Source organism: Taeniopygia guttata, chromosome 1A (assembly GCF_048771995.1).
Source record: "Taeniopygia guttata chromosome 1A, bTaeGut7.mat, whole genome shotgun sequence".
Classification (NCBI taxonomy): domain Eukaryota; kingdom Metazoa; phylum Chordata; class Aves; order Passeriformes; family Estrildidae; genus Taeniopygia; species Taeniopygia guttata.
Genome location: NC_133025.1, coordinates 45,344,077 through 45,361,466, shown reverse-complemented (window position 1 = coordinate 45,361,466; position 17,390 = coordinate 45,344,077). Strand labels below are relative to the sequence as shown.

The window sequence follows — 17,390 nt, the reverse complement described above, 5'->3', positions numbered from 1 at the left end:
TATTTCTCATACCATCTTACAGATGTCAGTATTGTCTCCATTTCACAATATTTCTGTGTTGTACAATGAGCGTGTGATAACCCAGCAATTCAGGAAATAGAAACATTTAACCTGTAGACTGATGTGAGGACCTGTTAGTCCTGAGAGAGCACATGAAACAGACAAAATTATATTGACATAGAAGGCTGTATCTTCCACCTGGGCTTCTATTTTTGCATTGCATTATATTCAGAGTTAGATAAAGCATTTTCCACAGCTGTGCTTATCGGTGTCCTTACCTTATTAGGGAAATTAGATAAGAAGTGTGAGAAAGCCTAGGGATTGAGTCAGTTTCTGGAAAGATTAAATGTGTAGGAGTGGAGGAGGCAGATGATTCTGTTTGGGGTCATAACTTGGAGCAATGAGGAAAGGCTACATGGCACAGGGTTGATACCCTGTTTTGGAGGCTGGAGCTGTGTAGTGGGAAGATTAAGAATGCTGTTTTAAATGGAAGTTTCATAGCTGGATTGGTAGAGTTTCAACTCTCATATTTGCTAAGGTTAATTCTCACAACAGAGGCAGGTATAAAATCTCAAGGGATGTTACTTTTCATATGGAATTAAATTCTGTAGGTTACTCAGATGACCTTAAATCATATCAGGCTCTAGGCAGTAAGCTGAATGACTGCCTTGTTACCTAGAAATTTTCTTGAAAATGTCTCTTCTCAAAAAATACTGATTTTTTTTTAGAAAAATCTATGGTTAGTGGTCATCTCTGTCATTCTTAGTGAGCCAGCCACAACTTCTGAAATAAGATTATATTTGCAGAGATTATTTGGAGATTTTTGGGAGGATTTTCTTGCCAGCATTAAAGAACCTGAATGCATTTTTTTATTACCCAAAAAATGGCAATTATTAGAAGTCTAAAAGCTAGATGGGCTGTTGTGAGAAAGATCATAAAAGGGCAAGGTATTTAATTGAATTCATGACAACATTGCAGACTCCTGATACAGTTTTTCTCCTTACTTTTCTGTGTAGAGTTGCACAGTAAATAAATGTTTTAAGTGAACACCATATTTCTAGCTCCCCTTCCAATATAGAATGACTTTGGAAGACCCTAGAGACTCTGTTTGTCTTAAACAGAATGAAATACTAAATTGTCTGACATACCAGTCCTCTCTGTGAGAATACTGGATACCATCTGCCTCTGATTTAAATTCATTGCATCATACTGTGTGAAAAATCATGTTTTTCAAAATAATATTTAATCATTCAAATCTTTTAAATATTTTAAATTTGTTTTGTTGGAGTTAAACCATAACCATTTTCTTTTGAAGTATGTGTGCCTAGGAGTAATGTAACATATCATTATTATAGCCAGAGTGCTTTATAAAACATTTTCCAGTTTTTCAAGTTATTATAGATATGACATTATGTATACTCTGTAGTTAAATTTATTTTCACCTACATTCAGTTTCTTTCATATTAAAAAAAGATTCCTACAAACATTAGACAAGTATAAAACCACAGTATAAGGGTTTTTAAAGGACTTCTGAAAAATTCTGTGTTTACGATGAAGTCTGACAAACATCTTAAAAGATGCTGTTAATACTTAGCTTTCCTATAGTGCTGTTTTCCATAGCCGCTCTTAAGGTCCTCTAGAAAGATTGATGTTACTGCAGCTGGGGAAATTCAGGCAAACTAATACTAAAGTGATTTTCAAAACTCACCTGGTAAACAACTGAAAATGCTAGGAGTGGCTACTGAGTAACAACACAGAAGACTTTTGGATTACAGTGTTTTCTTCTTCCTTCTGTTCTGCTTTAATTAGAAAGTCTTCCATTAAGAAAAATAGCTCTTAATGGATTGTAACATAGTTATTGTGGACAGTTAAATATTTTTAAAGGTATCTGTGCATGATAGCCAAATTGAGTCAAAGCCTCATTCCCTTAATCTTTCTTGGCAGCCCTGGTATTTTACTTATATTGTTGAGAATATTTCTGCAAAACAGACAATTGTGCCATCTTTAAACTGCCTCTAGCTTGAGAACTGGTATTGAAATGCATCATAACATGGGCTAATTTGCTCAGGGTTGGAGCAAGCTTCACAGCCTATTCAATGCACCATGATGATATTGCAAGGTTTCTGTAACCAAGTAGAGTTTTTTAAAGCTCTCTTGCTCTGTACAAAACACTGTAGCTATTGTCAGTGCAGTGTGGTCACATCTCATGTCTTTTTAAGGAGTTCTGTTTTTTTTTCCTTCCTGTGACCTTTCCTATCAGGCATTTAAGTTACATTAAAGTGATTTCTGTGGATTTTCTGTAGGCCATTAAACAAGACAGTTCTGAAGTGTTCATGTTGCAGTTTGTTTCTAGTGAACACTTGCATTAATACTTAGAGCAGGCAGGTATTTAACAGAATTTCAATGCATGCTCTTATTTTCTTCAAATTAGTTTTTACTTCTTTTTTTTTTTTTTTTCTGGCAGCTGGAGCATCTTTCAGACCAGAAGCAGATTTGCCATTAAATCAGATAATGAATACATTTTCTATATTTCATAAATACAGTCTATTTATTCTCTTCTGTATCTAGAAGGAGTTGTGTAGAACCTTATGTCCCTTAGTCAAAAGGAAACTACCACATCAGGTATTTTGGATACCACAATTTATATTTGGAAGGGGCAATTTCTCAGTGTAATGCTCTCAGTGAACAGCTGGTACATAGTAAATTTTATATAATCACAGCTGTCCTTAGTGATTTTTATGACTCAGCCTGAGTTTGATACTAAGACTAGAAGTTTAAATTATGTTCAATTTTTGTTCCTTCATACTTCAAAAAAATTTACTTCAGAAATAAATGAAAAATATCCCAATCTCCTGATTTATGTGGTTCCTGAAAATCTGTAAAATCCTAATAAATACTTGAGCTCTTTCAAGAAAATCAATTCCTCTCTAGTGGCTTATATAAAAATCAAGTTTCTTTCTATATATGTAAAATCTTTATTCCAGTTTTGATTTAGTAGGTTTTGAATGTTCTGCTGTGAAAAAAAAAAAGTCAACATGAAATGGCTTCATATTGGTGAATGTAGTTGAATCAGTATTATTATTTAGCTAGTCTGTGTCACATGTGTAAAGACATCATCCAAAAAAGCACCACTGGATTCCCACATTCTTAAGAAAAATCAGTTGTTACCTTGAAAACTACTTTTTAATTAGGAGAATGGAAATTTGTCATGATGGCAGATAAATGAAAAAAAAACAACTTGCCATGTACTTACTGACAGTATTCCCACTAAAATTGTGGGAAGGTGATTTCTTTTGTAAGAAGATTAAAAGCTTTGGGGTGGAGACTGAATTATGAGCAGCAAATGCTTGGAGGCCACTGGAGATGTAGCAATGTGGCCGATGACACTGCCAGCTGTGTCACTGGAGTGGGATGTGAGAGATGATCTACTGTATCTGAAAAATTGTTCTTGATGTCTCTAGGATCACAGCTGTCAATTAAGGGTTCCTGATGCTGTTGAGAGTGCCCCAGTAAGAGCTCTGTGCCATCCTTACATTAGTATGATTTAGTGGTTTAGTGGTGTTGAGGGTGTGTAAGGGATGAGAGTCACACCTCACACTCAGTTATGGGTAATGCTTCCAAACCAGTTGTGATGTTTATACATGAAATTGAAAAAGAAGTCTGTCTCATTCACACGTTTAATTCAAGAGTATGTGGGAGCCTAATTGTATTAACAGGCTTTGAAACTGTAGAGGAAGCAGAACAATAACAATCTCATGCATAACACTTCCAAACTTTTCTTGTCACCAACATTGGATCTGCATATTACCAATGTTTTCTGAGGAATGCAGTTGATAGGGTTTTCCTAGCTCATCAAATAATATTTTTTATCAAAAGGCTGAAAGGTATAGTTAAAAGGCTGAAATTCATCCTAAGATTCTGAAATATTTAAAGTGATAGAACCCAATTACTTCTTTACCTGCTTAAGCTGTTTTCCTATTTTCCCCTCCATCCCAAACAGTTTCTTAGGTGTATAATCTCCCTGAATATGTTTGAAATCTCATGAGGATTTAGGATGAAATTTAACATTTTTAGGTTAAAGTTCTCTCTCTAAAGTTAGCAGAAGGAAAAGTACATTCTGCGTGTGTGTATCGGTATATTCCAATTTACAATACCTGTGCTGCCAAATACAAGTCTGTGTAGAAATGAGCATGTGTGTCAGGAATTTTTAATTTTTGTTTTGTTTTGTCCAGTATAGGCCAACTCTTAAGAAGAAAGGCATGGGTTCATGAAACAGGCTAAAAATACTTTCAGTGTATACTTTCAATGTAATTCAGAAAATAATGTTATTTGTGTAAGAAAAGATGTTGCACTAAAACATGATTGACTTCAGGCAAGATGCACAGTAAAAATAAAAACTCCCTGAAATTCTCTTCATTTATAAAGAAACAGCAAACAAAGCAGTATCCACTCAACAAATACTCGAAAAACTCAGCTTGTGTCTGGGCAGTAGTTTAGAGTTGATGTGGCTGTGATAATATAGGCAAGGAACATAGCAGAAGTGAAAGACAGGGAGGTCTAATTTCAGTATTTTGATCAAAGGAGTTTCTTGACAGGAGAGACAGATGTAGCAAGAAGACTAAAAGCACTTGTTGAGTAGTGCAGTTCTGGTGAGAGCTCCCTGGAATTATTAATATATAGATATTACCATATAGAACTATTAATATATATATCTATAATTAATATTCCCCCTTGACTTCTGCTTCTGTGTTTTCCCACTCTCATTTTCTTGCTTACTCTTCTAGAATATTTTTAATTTTTCTGGTATTGAAGCTCTTCTTTTAAGTTTTCTCTTTCTTTTCTTGTTTTGTTTTTTACAAATCTTCAAGCAGCCTTTTTGTATATTCCATATATTAATAAAATGTGAAATAAAAATAAAAGTAGTTTGTTGGAGCTTTGCCTTTTTAAAATACTTCAACAAACACTAATTTGTGAAAGAAATATCCAGTGATTAAAATGGAAATCTGATTTACATATTTAGTGTCTCAGTGTCAGCTGTATTCAGGGAGATGAACCTCATTATGCTCTTATGTACAGGGCAAATGGAAATGGCACTTTCTGACCCTAAATTCATGATTTTGTGTTACCAACTGCTGCGTTTTTCTAAGGACATTGTACCACACCTGTCAGCTTCTGAAGAAGACAGGGCAGCACTGCCTAAGCTCTGGTCCACTTTGATCAGCCAGGATCTTTTGTCTGATACCTAACTTTAAAATTCATAGAACAGTTTGGGTTGGAAGGGGCCTTTAAAGGTCATCCAGTTGGACACCTGCATAATGTGCTGGGACATCTTCCACTAGACCAGGTGAAAACCCCATCCAGACCGGCCTCAAATGTTTCTAGCAATGAGGCATCCACTGCCTCTCTGGGAAACTTCTAGTGTTTCGCCACCCCCATTGTAAAAAACTACTTCTTTATATCTAGTCTGAATATGCCTTCTTTTAGTTGAAAACAATTACCCCCTGACCTATTGCTACAGGTTGTACTAAAAATTCTGTCCTCATCTTTCTTCTAATCCCCATTTAATTATTGAAAGGCAACAATAATGTCTTCACTCAGTCTTCTCTAGGCTGAACAGCCCAACTCTCTCAGCCTGTCTTCATAGGAGAGGTGCTGCACCTCTCTGATCGTTTTTGTGGCCCTCCTCTGCACCCACTACAACAAGTCCTGGTTTTTCCTGTACTGGGGACTCCAGAGCTGAATCCAGATAGGGTTTCACCAGACTGGAGTAGAGAGGAAAAATTCCCTCCTCACCATAAGCCTCTCAGTAGCTGTACTTCCCTCCCCATTTCATCAAAGATGAAATGTTTTTGCTTTCTATGATTCAGTCTCTCTAACTGCCAAGATACATTAAAAACTCATACCACAAAGCTCTTCAAAGAAAGAATTCTCACTTTCCCACTGGAGTTCTTATAGGATTAGCACTCTGCCACCCTTCACCTGAGTACTGTGAAGTAAAATCATACAAGTGTGATGGTCTTTCTTTATTAATAGTCTTCCTCAACTAATTAACTTCAGAAACTGGCAAAAAGAATCAGACCTTGGAAATGACTGGCATATTCTGAATATTTGTCTTTGGTGTGATAAACATTGCTGTGTTGGCTCCAGTAGAAAGTGTGGTTTACCTGATGTAGAAGAAAAATGCAATTTTTAAGAAACAGGCAGTTATTTTGACTGAAACTTCTATACTTCTCTGTGATGATTACTGCATGTCTTGGGATTCTATTAAAGAACAAAACCAATTAAAATTCAGATTGATTAGAGAATTTAAAAGCAATTACAAATGACAGATTTTAGTCTTCATATTGATAGTCTGACTGCGAGGTGAACTTAAGTCAAGTTTCACTTTAAATTTAGTTTTAAATGTCAGTGATCAATGTTCATATGTTAATTTTGGTTTGAAAACACATAGTATATCCTCATATATGTGTAGATGGTTTTTGGGTTTTCTTGGAAGAAAGGAAGATGCTTAAAAAAAATTACATATGTCTCTTTCCTCTGAGTAGATTTATTCTTTGTTTACCACTACTGTAGCAGTCCCAATTACCTTAAATTCTGTCTCGCCATGTATTCTCTGAGCAGAGAAGATTTTAGTAGCTTGGTGCTTTCTTTTCCATCTAAAGACTTGAAGAAAATTCACTTATCTGTTAACTTGGCTAGAAAGAGGCCAGTATACATGCCCCATTTGGTAGTTGTTTCCCTGTTCATTTAAGAACTGCTATAATTCTGCTTGGAAATACCTAATGCATATCATTTATTCCCACCATCCTGATCAGCCTTCTTTCATTTAGGTTGGTGCAGATAGGGTTATTAACTAACTTAATGTGAAATGCTGAAAACACTATAAAATTCAAGGCAACCTATTCCAACTGTGACCGTCTTTGCTTTTTTTTTTACTGTGCTTCATTATAGGTGCTTCCATAAAAATGCTTTCAGGAAACATTGTCTAAATGCTTTAGAGACAAAGACATTTCATCTTTGTGTCTTCATGAGATTTTTGCAAGCTAATTAAAAAAAAACAAACCCAAAACATAAAACCACATTGCACATTCAAAAACGTCCTTTTTGGGAACAATTGTAATCTGAAAGTCTAATCATGAGTTTCTGGTTTTACTATCTGAGGTCATCAGAATGGCTTCTCTCTTTCCTCCTGTTCTCTCTCTGCCTTCCTTTCTTCTCTCTCTTTCCTATTCTTACAAGAAAAAGGTGTGTCCCCACTTTTAATAAGAAAAGTGAAAGTGATTAAATGTTTTTCATAGCAATTTCTTGCTATTTTAGCAATAAAATTTAGAAAAAGAAATAAATCATCTGCAGATTTTTTTTCATGGTATATCTCTTAGAGTGCTATCTAATATGTTGAGCTGCTAGCCATGCTTGTTTGCTTTTAGAAAGAGAGCAAAAGTGACATATTTTAAATTTCTCAGGAGACCATGATCCTCTGATTTCCAATTTATTCCAAATGAAGAATATGCTAATTAAAACAATCAAAATATTATTTCTGCAATTATTTGTTGCTTGTGATTGACATAACAAACTACTCCTGCTCTCTCATTTTTCATGGGTATGTTTGGTAAGTTAGACAACTTGCTGTATCTGTTCATCTTGCTTTTCACAAGGAACTTCCCTGTTGATGGAAATTCTTCCCAAAAGAAGAACTCAGTGATCTATTGTCTCCTCAGGTGAAATGTAAGCACACTTGCTTAAATAGCAGAAAATTATAAATGATAGAAGGATCAGATCTGCCTGGTTTGAGGCCTTAGTTCACAGATAAATAAAATTATTGATGATACCAAATGTAACATAAATAGATTAGAGGAGAATGAAGCAATAATAACATTCTAGGTCTGCCTTTCTTCAGATGTATCTGGTTTAAGGCCCTAATGAACTTATTATGACCTGTCTTGAAGCAGTGTAGATGAGAAGTAAATAACTCATTATCAAAAAAGGTGTGTTCTAAATCTAAAATATATAATTACATAGGAAGTTTCATTTATTTATTAAAGATGTACCAATGACTGGATGAGGTTATTTGGTAAAGCAGAGTTTTCTGCCATCTATATACCTGGTATTCTGAACAGACTGTTAGCTGAACAGAATCTGGACTATAAATTATGGGACTAGAATGGTATAATTCCCACAAATACTAGTCTATTTTCTTAGACTGAGTTTCTGTTTTCCTATTTACAGTTTCTGGACTTGTAAACAACCTTGTATTTCTACTGGTCTGGAGAATGCTTTTGAAAGCTGTACCATCTTAGTGCTTTTAGCTTGATAAATTAGTCCTCTTTAAGTAGGGTGAGTGGTAATGTACTCTATTGCTGCAGCTATTCAGTAGATGGAACTCTGTCCTCTTACTCTTACATGATCCTAACTGAAGCTAAATTATTCAGAGTTTCTATGTGCAGCATTTGTGTTGCGTGACTTTCCAGCCCATTGCATAGGAGGGGTTTTAATTACGTTAAACTGGTGTCTCTTGGTCTCTGTGGGAGCTTCTGTCCTGCAACGAGCTGATGATTCAAACAGCTTTTCATGATAATATTTTTGTTAATTTGGTTGTATTTGTATAGTAAGAGAGCTCTGTAAAGTGTCATTTGTGGTGGAGCATGAACATTTGTAATTGTCTTCCAACACCATTCACGGCTCTTCCATGTCTGAGCAGCTGTAGTCTAATGCTCATTTTTCCTTAACTGTATCTAAAATTGAGCAAGTGCTTTTCTGCATCCTAGTAGCTAAAAAAAGCTACACATTGACTGCTAACTATGCTACTTTCCTAGCAGTCATAGTTAATGTAAAGCAGGTTAATTTCATGTTCCAAATGCACATATGTTTCCAAAATATCATAAACTGACACCTTGTGTCAGCCAGCCTTTTCATGTTCTGTGGCACTCAGGTGTTTTAGCTTCTTGACTTGATGGTTATTTTGATAGAAGTATCAATAATCATTACTTAAAATTGTAACAACTTTTCAGTTCCTATTAAAGTAAGTCATCTGAAATGGAGTATGTGCACACATGAAATTAATTATTCTACAGTAAAGGATTCTTTGAGAAGTATTGTCTGCATCTGCCCTCAGTACTCCTCGTCTGCTACCATTTGATCTCTAAGAAACAATTCTAGTGCCAAACCAGGTGTCGAAACCAACTTGGATACTACAAATACTGTTTCTGACCTCTAGCTGCTTCACCAGAAAGGCAAAAATTTCCAAGTTGAGTGTCACACCTGTCAGCCTTTGCAGTCACTTTGGATACCCTATAGTGTCTAAAATGGCCATGTGTGTCTGCATTTAGCCACCTGAATCTCTGCCCTTCATTTCACATCTTCTTTTAAGCATCCTGTGTGTAATATTACTTTTAAAAGTAAATATAGTTACTTGTGAAAAGTAAACAACTTTGAGAGATATTAAATATGCCTAGAAAGTTATTATACTTAGATAAATTATTTTGCACATTACTGTGTCATTTTTTAAGATGATTTATGTTTTGTAAATACTTTTCAAAAGAAATTAAATGGTTATCCTCTCACATTTGCAACCCCCAAATAAATCATTAGGAGAAAGTAAATACAGTTAATTTGGGTTTTGTTTTCTCATTCTCCCCAATCAGTATTTATAACTAAAAGATGTGGTGATCTGCAAGCTTGATAAAAGACTATGATTTTTAGTGATTAGTTTCAATACGGTCACATGAAAGCAATTATATTAAATTTCAGTGAATGTTCCACATGGAGTTGAAAATCTGAATGTAATTTTCCATGACTGTATATGTACCTACATCAAGAACTGAAATTTCATTCTACAGCCACAGATATTTTCTAGACATTATTAAATTTTGTACACTTTTTTGTCCCTACAACCTAACGGATTTAGTAAAAACTGGAAGAGACCATTTGGGGTAGGGGGCCTTTTTTTTTATATTATTTCTTATGAAAACACCAATTCCATTCTTTCTGGATTTGAAACACAAGTTGAAAAAGAGCATAGACAATCTTGTATGTGGAATGAGAGAAGAGACAAGATGAAGTATCTAAAAAATACTGCTCTGATCAGAAATATATTCTATATCGTGGCTAGAAAAGAGAAATGTATGGTCAGTGCAAATGACAAAACATACACTTTGCTTTCTGGTCTTGTCTCATGATGGAGGAAACCGAGTTGTTGCTAGGGTAAATCATTCCTTTTAAATGAAATTGTTGTGCAATGTCTCCTTTTAGAAACATTATTCTAAGGATCATCCACTATTTCTTACAGTTTCTTTTGCCTTGTATATCTTAAGTTTTGTTCCCACTTGGTGGAAAAATTTGTCATTCCTTCTTTGCATGTGATGTGTGAAATACCAGAAATGGAACATGTAACAGGTTTATAGTCTTCAACCAAAGGATATGGTTTCAAGAGCTTATCAATCACATCGATATTGCTTTGCACTGATTTTAGTTATTAAGTGTCACCAAGTTTTCCTTTCGTATTACTCTGCCCTGCTGTACTATATTGTCAAATTAACATGTACTTTCTGAGCACAGCCACAACCCACTCAACTGTTTTCTGCTGAAAAAAGAGATCCCCACAGAATTTCTCGATGTGATTGTATGTGATCTCTCTGCAGAATTATATTTTAAATGCATTGCCATTCACCTCTCAGAATTTCCTATGAAATATTCACTAAAAATTACAAGGACACACTGAGAGAATTTCTTTTTGCTTTTGCTGCATGACAAAGCTGAAACATTCCAGCAGAATTTTAGCTTGAATGTGAGTGTTGAATTTGTCCAGCATTTCACCTGAGGGATGATGACCATTATTTTACCAGACTGATATATTTAGTTCATAAAAATGTTACCATGTTATTTTTCTGAAGAATCCTTATTTTGATGTGAAGGCATAAGGCAGAATTTTGTGCTGTAAAATGCGACGGTTCATGAGAGCCAGTCTGTCTTTAAGATGTCTAGGAACCAAGCCTTATATAGTCACATAGAAAGAAATCCTCATGGAAACGGCATTATGGAGGTGGCAGCTGCAGCTCTTTATTTTTGTCTGTGTTGAATTTTGCAGTAAAAGGTTAACCCTTTATGTGATTGTGAAAATTACATTTATGACCTCCTCTAATACCGAATATGCATGTATCAAAAAAAAATTCTGACAATATACAGAAGAGACAAAACAGCTCAATAAGAGCTAAAATTAACTCTGTTTGTACCAGATTACACTGCTATTTCTGAAAATTTGGGCAAGGAATATATTTAGGCATTATAATGTGGTTGGAATTAGCAGTAATAACTGCCTAATATCCTTCATCACCCAAAGCTTGCTTTCTTCGTTAGATGCTTGCAAGCAATGTTCAAAAAACTCCATATCTTCCCCTGAAAATCTTTCTCATCTTTTTAGTTTCTGATGGATTATAGTGAAACTATGAATATACAGACAATGAGGTAGTAAAACCCCTCAGTACAGAGTCAAGTGCAGACTGCAACACTAAGGGGTGAATTGGCAGTTTTGAAGCTTATAAGAGCAAACTCCCAACCCACAAAGATGCACACTAAGGGAATGGGTTTTGGGAAGCTGGCAGTGTTGGAACCTGGGCATAGAGCCTGGAGACCACCAACAGCAACCTTGCCAATGACTTTTTGGTGGTTTCTCCAGATTTAGGAATGACCAGAAGAAGAAACTGCAGTCTGGCTGGACACTATTGCTCCTCTTCTCTGTTGTTGCTGGTCACAGTAGAAGCCCATAGTCTTTATCACTTGCTGAAGGAATCTTGTTCTATCTCCCAGGTCCATTGTACCTTGCTATAACTTTTCCTTGAGTGAGAAAACATTGCTCTGCCTCATCTAAGATATCTGCAGCCAAAGTGCTGCCATCAAAGAACTGTAGCTTGGTCAGAGCACAGTGTTGTTTGCTGTGTGAAATAATGCCTTCCTGAATACTGCTACTTGTGTTTTTAAATACTATGAATTTTCTGTCTTATATCTTTTCTTGTTGATCATCCTCTTTTATATTGCTTTGGCAATACAACTGATATCCTCACTACTGAGGGTATTCTAGTGTTTGCAAAGCAATCTTTACTATGCAAATATGCTTGCCCATCCTTCTGTAAGAGGGTAGTTTCCAAATAGTGCTCAGTTCTGACTGTTGGTTTTAGCAATCAACTGAATGTGAGTAAAAGGGAGTTGAGAATACATTTTTGGGCATATATTACACATGTGAAAAGTGTGATGCTAAAAACATCTTTCTGGATCAAATGAAAACAGAAGTTGAATAGAATAATCAGGTCACAATACAGTTGTTACCATAGTTATAGAACAATTTTCTAGTGGATTTTTATTTTACATTAGAAATTTTGCACCATGGCAACAGCAATGCCTGTTAAAGATCTAACTCTATCATTATAATTTATCTATTACAGCTCTTTTCATTAGTGTTATTAACAACTGTTATTCTCCTGAATGTACTTTAGTTAGGAACATGGAATCTCTTGGGATAGAAATGTGAATAAGACGATTTCCAACTTTACATGAATGCAAAATTCACAGTATTCAGTATGCTTCTGATTTTCTTAATGTGCTCTGCAGTATTGGAGTCAGAATCAGGAAAAAATATCTGAGTTTGATGAAGCATCTGTAAATTATAACTCTTGAATACTGAAAGTGAGAAATGGTATTCCATAGAGTTCTATATATGTACCACAAGCAACTGTGCTGGGGTGCATCAGTGTGAAAATAAATAGCTGATTGAATTGCAATCTGCTGCCTAAATACCAGTTTGGTTGTCTATAAACTGGTGGTAATAGCAGTATGTATCTGTGGCTTTGAGATTATGGCACAACTGAATTTATTTGTAGCTCCAAATGTAAATGTTTTCCTTGTAACACAGATATGGAAGTATCACAGTGATTTTCAGAAGTAATCCTCTCAGATGGATAAGCTTTATGTGCACTTTTAATAACACTAAAGTTCTGTAGAAATGACATCTGTTTATGTTTTGGTATTTATGATACTATTTATGAGTAAAAAGATAAAGTGGTAAGAAAAGCAGTATCTGGTAAGGAAGCAAGATCTCTTTCTGTTGGCTTCTTTTTTTTATTACAAAAATAAATGTACTTGCAAAAAGAAAAAAAATTGCTTATAAACTGAATGCTTCTCTGGGACTGAGTCCAAGAGCTTGAACTTCTCCTGTTCCCTTGTGTCCCCACCCTCTTTCCTAAAGTTCCTTCTCATAAAGTTTACTCAAATGCCTGGGAGAAGAAAAACCTGTCATTATTAAGTGTCTGTTCAGTGAGTACAGACTATGTAGTGTAATTGTTCATATAAATTCTTAGTGCCAGTTAAGTTGGTTGAAATAATAAGAATAATAACAAGAATTAATAAATTGTTTAATAGCATGGGTTTTTTTTCAATACACAACAATATAAAAAAAAATTTCATATGTTTAAAACCAGAAAATAATATATAAAATATCACATTTTTGCATTGCTACTAAGCTTCAGGAGAAATATTGATTTCAGTATGATTTTTCTTGAAGTTTATGACAGAAAAATGCATCAATTAAAAAAACCTATCTCAGAGATGGGTAATTATTAATAGATAGGATTTAAATTTTTTTTCATAAAGTTGCCTATTTTAGCAAAGGTATAGTAGTTCTTGAGATGGAGATCTTGGATATTCCTATAAACAATGAATCTGCATTTTTGGATAATGGTGCAGTTTGAACAGACTTTTGCAGGTCTTAGATCAACAAATACTGATTTGGAATAAAAAAGAGGAATGTACTCTAGAAAATAATTTTATGATTACCTGTTATATGGTTTATTTTTTTTCCTTCTATGATTTCTTTAGTACATGACAGGGAGTGATAGGCTACTGTACTATTTAGAGCAGTGCTATAGTCCATCTCTGTACTCTCCTTATTTGCCAAACATAAAAGTATTAAATATTAACTGCATTAGGAAACTAAAATAATAATGCAAGTCAGTATTCAAAGAGCATTAACCTTAACAGTTGTCAGTTCAAATGCCAGAAGATTCAGAATTTTAATTGGTTCTTTAAACTGTTGGATGTCTGGAGGATTTCTAGTCCATTCTCCTCTTTGGAGCAGGACTGTCATAATGAGATCAGACATACCTTTTCCTAAACAGGTCTTGAAACTGTGCAGGGGTGCAGATGGCACCACTCTGGATAACCTGTTTTAGGGCTGCAGTGCAGCATGTGATGCTGCTTGCTCTTAACCTTCATCATGACCACATGGATTTTTTGTTTCCTGACAGACCCAGTCTTTTTTGTTGCCTAGTATAGATGTGGTTAGCATTGCTCAAAATCATGGGGTGAAGAAGGTATATCTATAAGATTTTTGCTTACTTTGCCACATAATTAGCAAAGCTCTTATTAGAAGTTTCTTTAATAAGAATCTCCCTATCTCTGCAAGGATTTTTTTTGCTCTGGTCAAGACAGAACAAAGGTTACCCAAGTAGCCATTAACCATGTTCCTTGGTTTTTAAATGATGAATTTGACACATTACAGCGCTGATTTTTTTGATCTACTGAAATGAATAGTGACCATGCTTCAAAAATATTCTGTGTTTAAAAATGTTTAATACTCTAAACAAAGAAAGTCTTAAGGAATCTCAAATCAGATGTCTAAACATTTTTGCATTTTCAGCATTATATCCATGTGCCTTATCTTCCATTTTTCAAATTAGCATAATAGCACATTACAGTCTCACCTTAGAAGAGTACATGAGTTCATATTTATGAACTTCTTAGGTAGAGAACATCATAAAAATTTGAGAAGATGTTAAAGAACTTGATATTCAAACAAGAATTTAGATGCTGTTCAGTAAATAGGTAATAAGACCACTCTTATTGAACAAAGAGAATATAAATCCCTGGAGATATTTAAAAGATGTGAAGATGTGACACTTAGGGACATGGACTGGTGGTGGTGGTGGGCTTAGCTGTGCTGGTTTAACAGTTGGACTTGGTGATCTTAGAGGCCTTTTCCAAACTGAACAGTTCTATGATACTATGAAAATGTTGAGGAGCTTCTTCATTAGGCAAACTTAATTCTCAACATTAGGTGAAATAGGGTATTTTTGAAAACAAATAGTGATCTTTTAAAAACTGAAATAGAGTCCTTGCTAACACATAAGAAGACTAATGGGTGCACAAGCAACCTTTGTTTTAATTTCTCCTGACTTCCTTGAGGTATTTTTGTGGGTATTTTAAAGAAGAAAGTTATACCTAAAATACAATATATATACTTATGTGTACACAGTACAGTAAGGGTTGTGAAAGATCAAGCTGAAAAAGGCTTATACAATATATTTGGAATCTTTGCTGCCTCATCAACTATCAAAATAGCAGAATTAATGTTTTGATATGCTGTCACTGCATCACTGCTAGAAAGTAAGACACACACACACACTTTCTAGTGGTCAGTACATATATTTACTGGCCACAGAGGAATGGGAGTTCTCAGTAAGAACTTGTTTACAGTAGTCAATTGAGCAAAATCACAGCATGAGATGCCACGGGTGCTTGGCAGTCTGTACACTTAAACTGCTTGGGTTTTGCCAGTCTTTGGCCAATACTGAATAGACCCACCTAGACAGTGCCCAGGCACAGTGAAAGTTTTAGCTGAGACCAGTGACTGTTCCCAGTGATTATTTGGATGGACCAGCTATGTCTTGAGAATGAGGAGAGTTTAAGTTAAAGGACATGAGCCTAGCAATTCCTTCAGATCCTCATAGCTATTGGGCAGTACTATTTAGTAACATAGATGTACCAAAGCTAGTAGTGAAATTCTTACAATCCAGGTTCCGTAAGCTTTTCTTTTTCCTAATTTATTTCCTTCTGGTTTGCTTTGTCCTGACAAAAATATTTCTCTCTTCGATGAGTTCAACACACAGCTGTAAGATACCCGTCTGGAACATCAAAATAGGATTCAGTTCATGACAGATATATAAATGTAGGTATCTGGACACAAATGGAATGCTGTCTCCCCTAAGTCACTGGCAGTGTAGTTAGCCCAGTTAACAGAGTACAGAGAGTGATAGGTTCCATTCATTTTATTAATCTGATCTCTATGGTGGGAGCTAATGTGCTTCTTACCCACATAGAAAAATGAGGTGACTTAATCTGGAACAGAATCTCAGCTACTGAGTTTTTCATGTAAAGGAGTAACAACAAAACCAGTCATTATTTGCATAATTTATTCCTCATTTTGAATTCACCTTCAACATTGCAGGCATATGTATAAATCATCAGCTTTCAGAAATCAAAGAGAGAATGCCCCATGTCCTCCTTTTCCCCTGAATTTTTCCCTTAAACTAATTTTTTTCTGGGTATATTGATCACTTAAGCTCTGTTATGTCCTACGTTTAACCTTTCTCCTTAACACCTCACATCTTTTTGGCTGCAAAATGTCTGAAGTGTATATTCTAGTTGGTTGTTTCTCAAAGAAGAAAAGTATATTTTCGTAGGTTCTTTGAATTTTATCATATATAGAAAAGCATTTAATTTTATATTTTTAAGCTGCTGACTAGTAAAAGAGTTGATGAAGTTTTGAAGTAAACACCAACATCTTTCTTCTGTCATTCATAAAGTCAAGCACTGCTTTCTTTTAGAAAGGATATTTTGAGACTTGATTGGGAGGGTTTTTTTGCCACCAGATATTTTAGTTAATTGGAGAAAACTTCTCAATATCTTTGCACATTATGGCATGATGCTATGCTCAATTCATTGTGGTAGCTACTGCTGTGCTCACAGTCCTACAGTTGGAGTTTATCTAGAGCATACAACTTCTTGAAATAATGAAATTAATTTATTTATCTTTAATGAAGTGGTTATAGAGATGTGGCCATTAGTAGGGACACAGTTATTCTGACTAGAACATGCTGACTTAATGCCATGTTGATAGAGTAATATTAACCACATCAACACTTTATGTGAGGTAGTGCAGGACTTCTTTTTTTTAACCCCCTCCTAGGTCTTTCAGCAACGAGTGTAAAAAAGACCCATAGAATTTTAATAATTCACTCTAAACCTTGCCAAAGAAAAGCATTTTTCTGTGCTTGCTTTTTGTGTTTATGTATATGCTAAGTTACATATAAAGTGTGCTTGAAAAGACTTGATTTGTGTTCTTTTTTCCCAATGGTTACTATTACTATTCTCAAAAGTTCCCAAAAATAAAAACACTAAGATCTATTCCTTAGAGACTGTCAGTAAAAAGGCATCATAGTGTAAATTCACTATTATTATAATGGCTATAAAAAGAAAAATTACTAAGAATATTCGTAACAATAATGGTTCTCCATGTATTTTACCACCTACAAACTACCTACCTAATTCATCATACTAAACTATAT

General features: G+C 34.9%; 1 protein-coding gene across 13 annotated transcripts in view; it reads left to right on the top strand.

The window, feature by feature from the left end:
* ANKS1B (ankyrin repeat and sterile alpha motif domain containing 1B) overlaps positions 1-17,390 on the top strand; it is a 404,826-nt gene that overhangs the window by 178,060 nt on the left and 209,376 nt on the right. The window lies entirely within an intron of this gene.